We start from the raw sequence: 7,884 nt of genomic DNA, 5'->3' as shown, positions 1-7,884 counted from the left end.
CCTCTGTCAGAAACGATGTTCTCTGGAATGCCATGTAATAAAGAAATAATGATCCTAACTTGTTGAACTGGGTCACCAGAGGAGCGAGGTTTCAACGCCAGAAACAGTTTGCAATTATTTTTGAAACTCAGAAATTTAGCTCTATCTCCAGAAAACAAATCAGGAATAGGAATTCTTGGTTCTAACATAGAATTCTGAACCACAAAGTCTTGAATATTTTGTACTCTTGCAGTGAGATGACCAACACATGAAGACAGACCTTTAATGTCCATCACTACACCTGTGTCCTGAACCACCCAAATGTCTAGGGGGAAAAAAAGGCAAAACACAGTGCAAAGAAAAAAAAATGGTTTCAGAACTTCTTTTTTCCCTCTATTGAGAAGCATTAGTACTTTGGGCCTCCAGTACTGTTATGATTAGGTAATTCAGAACCACAATGGACCTTGAAGTTCAGGGCACACAAAGTGACCTGATAATAACCAAAAGACATAGGACGAGCTCTGAGACGTGGGAACTCTGCTGACCGCAATCCCTAATCCTATCCAACCACACTAGAGGCAGCCGTGGATTGCGCCTAACGCTCCCTATGCAACTCGGCACAGCCTGAGAAACTAGCTAGGCCTAAGATAGAAAAATAAGCCTACCTTGCCTCAGAGAAATACCCCAAAGGAAAAGGCAGCCCCCCACACATAATAACTGTGAGTAGAGATAAAAATACAAACGCAGAGATGAAATAGATTTAGCAAAGTGAGGCCCAACTTACTGAACAGACCGAAGATAGGAAAGATAACTTTGCGGTCAACACAAAACCGTACAAACAACCACGCAGAGGGGCAAAAAGACCCTCCGCACCGACTAACGGTACGGAGGTGCTCCCTCTGCGTCCCAGAGCTTCCAGCAAGCAAGAAAAACCAATTAAGCAAGCTGGACAGAAAATATAGCAAACAAAAATAACACAAGCAAAACTTAGCTTATGAAGAGCAGACAGGCCACAGGAACGATCCAGGAGGAATCAAGACCAACACTAGAACATTGACTGGAGGCCAGGAGGAAAGCACTAGGTGGAGTCAAATAGAGCAACACCTAACGACTTCACCACATCACCTGAGGAAGGAAACTCAGAAGCCGCAGTACCACTTGTGACCACAGGAGGGAGCTCTGCCACAGAATTCACAACAGGTGCCCTTACACTGTCCCCATGCTACGAACCCACTACTCAGTTTCTATTTTGTGCCCACTCACTTTTCTCCCCCCATACTGTCTCATCACACTATTCCCCTCCCTCCTCATACTGTCTCCTCTCACATCCCTCCTGTTCACCATACTGTCTCCTCATATATTTACCCCCTCGCTTTCTATACTGCCTGTGCACCTGACTCCCCATACTGTGTCTGCACACATCCCATCACCCTCACTCCCCGTACTCTGTCCACATACATTTTTCACATCGCTACTCACACTGTGCCCGCATACATTCCCCTGTTCGCTCCCCATACCGACTGCACCCATCCCCCCGTACTGTTTCCTCACACATGCCCCCCATTGTCCATACATGCCCCCCATTCCTCAGTACTGTTTTCTCATACATGCCCCCATTCCCCCATACTGTTTCCTCATACATGCCCCCATTGCCTAGTACTGTTTCCTCATACATGCCCCCATTCCTCCGTACTGTTTCATCATACATGCCCCCCATTTCCCTGTACTGTTTCCTCATACATGCCCCCCATTGCCTAGTACTGTTTCCTCATACATGCCCCCATTCCCCAGTACTGATTCCTCATACATGCCCCCCATTCCCCCATACTGTTTCCCCATCTCCCCCTTTGCTCTTCATTTTGTGTCCTCAAATATCCCCCCACACATTAAATCCCCCATCCCCACTCCAATTCTCCCCACACATAGTAAATCTCTCCATCCCCACTCCAGTTGTCCCCACACACAATAAATCCCCTCATACCCACTCAAACTCACCACACACATAATAAATCCCCCCATCCCCACTCAAATTGTTCCCCCCTCCTATCTTGTATGAATGGCCCACCTTCCACCCTCCCATCTTGTATGAATGGCCCAGCTTCCCCCCTCCCATCTTGTATGAATGGCCCAGCTTCCCCCCTTGTATGAATGGCTCAGCTTTTCTCCCCCTTGTATGAATGGCTCAGCTTTCCCCCCCCCCTTGTATGAATGGCTCAGCTTCCCCCCCTTGTATGAATGGCCCAGCTTCCCCCCCTTGTATGAATGGCCCAGCTTTCCCCCTTGTATGAATGGCCCAGCTTCCCCCCTCCCATCTTGTATGAATGGCCCAGCTTTCCCCTCTTGTATGAATGGCTCAGCTTCCCCCCCCCCCCTTGTATGAATGGCTCAGCTCCCCCCCCCTTGTATGGATGGCCTAGCTTCCCCCCCTTGTATGAATGGCCCAGCTTCCCCACCTGTATGAATGGCTCAGCTCTCCCGCCTTGTACGAATGGCTCAGCTTTCCTCCCCCTTGTATGAATGGCTCAGCTTCCACCCCTTGTATGAATGGCTCAGCTTCCCCCCCTTGTATGAATGGCTCAGCTTCCCCCCCTTGTATCAATGGCTCAGCTCTCCCCCTCCTTGTATGAATGGCCCAGCTTCCCCCCTTGTATGAATGGCTCAGCTCTCCCCCCTTGTATGAATGGCTCAGCTTTACTCCCCCTTGTATAAATGGCTCAGCTTTCCACCCTTGTATGAATGGCTCAGCTTACCCCCTTATATGAATGGCTCAGTTTCCTCCTTCTTGTATGAATGGCTCAGCTTTCCTCCCCCTTGTATGAATGGCTCAGCTCTCCCCCCTTGTATGAATGGCTCAGCAACCCCCCCTGTATGAATGGCTCAGCTTTCCTCCCCCTTGTATGAATGGTTCAGCTTCCCCCCCTTGTATGAATGGCTGAGCTTCCCCCCTTGTATGAATGGCTCAGCTTCCCTCCCTAGTAAGAATGGCCCAGCTTCCCCCCTTGTATGAATGGCTCAGCTCTCCCCCTTGTATGAATGGCTCAGCTTTCCTCCCCCTTGTATAAATGGCTCAGCTTTCCACCCTTGTATGAATGGCTCAGCTCTCCCTCCTTGTATGAATGGCTCAGCTTCACCCCTTATATGAATGGCTCAGCTCTCCCCCTTGTATGAATGGATCAGCTTTCCTCCCCCTTGTATAAATGGCTCAGCTTTCCACCCTTGTATGAATGGCTCAGCTCTCCCTCCTTGTATGAATGGCTCAGTTTCCTCCTTCTTGAATGAATGGCTCAGCTTTCCTCCCCCTTGTATGAATGGCTCAGCTCTCCCCCCTTGTATGAATGGCTCAGCAACCCCCCCTGTATGAATGGCTCAGCTTTCCTCCCCCTTGTATGAATGGCTCAGCTTTCCTCCCCCTTGTATGAATAGCTCAGCTTTCCTCCCCCTTGTATGAATGGCTCAGCTTTCCTCCCCCTTGTATGAATGGCTCAGCTTTCCCCCTTGTATGAATGGCTCAGTTTCCTCCCCCTTGTATGAATGGCTCAGCTTTTATCCCCCTTGTATGAATGGCTCAGCTCTCCCCCCCCCCGTATGAATGGCTTAGCTTTCCTCCCCCTTGTATGAATGGTTCAGCTTTACCCCCTTGTATGAATGGCTCAGTTTCCTCCCCTTGTATGAATGGCTCAGCTTTCCTCCCCCTTGGTTGAATGGCTCAGCTCTCCCTCCTTGTATGAATGGCTCAGCTCTCCTCCCCCTTGTATGAATGGCTCAGCTTTCCCCGGCTCCTGCTCCCATCTCGCACGCATGGCTCGCTCCCCAATCCTCCCTCCACCCTCCTTCATCCCCCCCATCCTCCCAGGCTGTCATACTCACCTTTCCACAACACGCCGAACCCAGCTCTGTCTCAGCACGGCGGCTTCTTCCTGCGTGAGCAGTCATGTGGTACCACTCATTAAGGTGATGAAAATGCATCCATATTCATCACCTTAATGAGCGGTACCACGCGACCGCTCACACAGGACGAGCTGCAGGCGCTGAGACCAGGCATCGCTGGAGTAGGTGAGTATGACGTCCTCAAGCGGGGGGGGGGTGAGGTGGAGGCGGGCAGGCGGGCATAAGCGGGGAGGAGACCCTGGACTTAAATTTAAAAAACCGAAAACGAACAGAACAAAAAACTTGCTCAGGTGCCACCCCCCCCCCCCACATCGTCCCACCCTAGGCACGTGCCCTCAAGTGACTAGTGGCAAATACGGCCCTGAATACAGGGTGTGGGGGGAATGTACTGTTGGGACATCATACTGTGTGTGAGTGAATGTACTGTGGGGACATCATTCTGTGTGTAGGGGTATGTTCTTTGGAGAATCTCAAACTGTGAGTGGGGGAATGTACTGGGGGGACAACATACTATGTGTGGCAGGAATGTACTGTGGGGACATCATACTATGTTTACTATGTTTGAGGGAATGTACTTTGGGGACATCATACTATGTGTGGGGAAATGTACTTTGGAGACGTCATACTGTGTGTGGAGGGATGTACTGTGGGGTCATGAGTGTGGGGGAATGTACTGTGGGAGGCATCGTACTGTGTATAGAGACTACAGAGGCATCATACTTTGTGGAGGCTGTGAGGTACCACGTCACTAAGAGCCAGTGGCATAGCTATCGGGGGGCAGATGGTATGGTCGCACCAGGCGACACGCTCATCGAGGAGGTGGGGACAGATCAGAGTTTAAAAGGAGCATAGTAAGGTCGGAGACTCAGGCCTCTCTACCTTCAAGAGTACCCCCGGGACAGCGATAGTTAGGATCCCAGTTCTAGGGACAGTTTGAGGCCCCCTTCCTTACCGAAAACAGCCACAGAATGACACGGCATCAGAAAAATTTATTTAAATTAAATAGCATCTTTGGCATGTGTTTACAAGTTAATGTAGAAGTGTGACTGTATAAGTCCTTGTCCCTCAATAAAAAATAATACCATTATTGTTGAAATCAGATGTACCATCCACTAGAAATCTAACATAGAAGCCATAGGCAAATCAGACTGGGAGTGCACTGGGTGTGTGGCAAAAAATTTTGAAAGAAGCAGGCAAGGTGCATTGACACACCCCCAGTGCACCTCCAGCCTGATTTGCATATTAGCTAGATTTCTCATAACTGGCACATCGGATCTCTGCAAAAAATGATTTGTATCTAGGGACAAGCAGAGCCTAACATCAAATCCATATGTGAAAACGTGTTCTCTTTAAATATGGAACCTAAAAACTCATATCTTTTACACAAATGTAATGATTTGCACCCATAGCGGCATACATTGTATTGTGTCCTTGTGTCTCTGCACAACATCTATTGATGACTGCGGTACAGTGGGAAGGTGGATGTGCTCACATAAAAATAGCACAAGGCAAAAAAAAGGGAACTAACAATTCACCAAGGGAAATTCTTCTCTAGAAATTCCCTGAGGGAAAAATCAGTGGTTACAGACGCAGTTATGTTTTGTTTCTGTGCAGCTGGACGGCCATATGCAGCTTCGTAGGCGTGACATCCAACAATGGAGATGCCCCTTATGGCTTGGTACCACTGTACTGTTTTTTCAGCAACCTTGCTTGACACTGAACATATTTAGAGCCAAAGGCAAGAAAAAGTAAATATCCCTATCCACACAAAAAAAACTTTAGAAACAGTTTTAGGTCAGACAGATGTTTATTAGTCTAATGTTGTGATGGAATAGAAATGAGCTAAATCTTAAAAACTGCCTCTGTGCCTATAAGTAAAGAATAGGAAGGGTGTTACGTCCTTCAGAATATTCTGAAATTCCATTGCTATTGAAAAAATACTCAGCCAATTGTAGGGCTGGAAACATGACTCTCACTCTCTCATTGGCTGGAATCTGGTGGAGACACGCCCTTGAGGAACCCCTGTAGCTTGAATAAGGTTCTTAGTTGGTTCTCTCTAATGCTGGGTGATGAGAGGTCTCCCTTCTGGATAAAAAATGAATTTTGATGAAGAATTGGTCCAAAGTTACTGCAGGAGGAAACAAACACCAAGGTCTTCTGTGCTGATACCATAAATTGAGGCCCATTTTGATCATGTCTATTAAGACTCCTTTCTTCAGTGTACAATACCTGTTTTAGGACTTCCAGCTATCAGCTATAATCTGTGAAATTTTTATTCCATAAACTTGTAGTTAAAAGTAATTTCCTTTAATATGACTACATTACCAGGATTGAAGACATGTTTTTTTATTTATTAACCTATTCTATGGTTTCGTAAGGATGGTGTTTCCTTGGGTGTTCTTGACACTATATAGGTGGAATATTTACTGACAACTAATCCAGTACTACAAATACTACCTAAAACACACAAGGGAAATTTGATGGCGTGGGAATTGGTTCTCTGGGTATTGTGTTCTCTAGACTTGGGGCTACAGCTGGATGGTCTGATCCTGGAGAATCACAGGGCTTGCATGATATTCTTCACAATTTCCAAGACCTTGTGTAGCTCAATGAGTTGATTTGGCCTTGGATGTGACATCATATCCCTATATACTTGTATCTCACATAGAGATGCTCGAATTGTTTTGGATTATCTTTTGAAAGAGCAATTTTACCTCCAAGGTTGAGGTGTTTCAATGACAGCGAAATACTCCTCCACTTTGACCAATCTCCTACTGGCATGGTGTGAAGAGTAACATTCCACCACAACAGATAATCATTTTCTGATTGCAGATACATTGATGACCTACTGATTATTTGGGGGTCCATGTGTCTACCATACCACCATGTATTAAATATATCAATTGCAGTCAGTGCAAATTATACTTATGCTTCCCAGCAAAATTCAATCAATTGTGAATTAAAATTCATTTATTCAACGTTCCGGGTCATTAAATGACAATTAAAACTCATAGAAAAGAGGTTTGGGGAAATACTATTCTCCATGCTAGAAGTCAACACCCCTTTCACACCATCAAGGTTATTCCTGTTCTTGAATTTACTGATGCGGAACACAACTGCAGTTCTGACACTCCATACAAACATTGAGCATTCATTATTACTGAAAGCGTTATTCCGTGATTGAACGTTTAATAGGCTATTAGTCTGATACAAAATAAGTCCCGTGTTATACAGACTCTCAATCCAGAGGGTCCTTGTGGGAAAGTGTTTTTCAGCCATTAGTCTTGGAGTATGGTAAGGGCAACAAGTAAAGATAACATTTCTGTCTTCCGTCTATATAAATATAATTTTGCTAGCCAAGTGGGCTCTCCTCTATCTGAGCCTTTATTGAGACCATGCCTCGTTAGCTAACACGACCAGATTTACACACAGAGAAGAGAACGTCCAATCTCATGCCATGAGTTAAACTGGCCATACCCATTAGATGGCTGTTGGCCAATTGTTCGGTTGGCGGTCATCTCATCTGATACTCCCACACACAGGAGAGCTTATTCGACCGAGCGCTCCTATGATCTCCAAGAGAAAGCCACCGGCTGGACCATCAGTCAGCGGCTTATCTCCAGGAGAATAATGTGCTCGGCAATCCGAAATCAAACATGTCTGATCAACATCTCTCCCGATGATCAGTTAGCTGGCGCCTCCATACATACTAGACTGTTGGCCAAACCCGTGGATAACGGTGGGTTCATCCGTCATTACCCTAATCTGTATGCTGGACCTTTAAGGTATACGTGAAACAAGTAGGTCCACCTCCGCCCTTGTGTGTCTACTGCCTAACCAATGGAGATTTTTTTAACTGTGCTCAATAAATGTGAAATTTTATACCTTTTCTCCACATTGGACTTCTCTTACCTATTGATCATTACTCCTGAAGCTTCTCAGATGGGTCAGAGAGTGGATTCCTGCTACGATTGAGCCTATGTTTCCAGATTGGTGAGCCAACCGGCCATTTTCTTG

Source organism: Ranitomeya imitator, chromosome 7, assembly GCF_032444005.1.
Source record: "Ranitomeya imitator isolate aRanImi1 chromosome 7, aRanImi1.pri, whole genome shotgun sequence".
NCBI lineage: Eukaryota > Metazoa > Chordata > Amphibia > Anura > Dendrobatidae > Ranitomeya > Ranitomeya imitator.
This window is presented reverse-complemented; position numbering follows the sequence as displayed.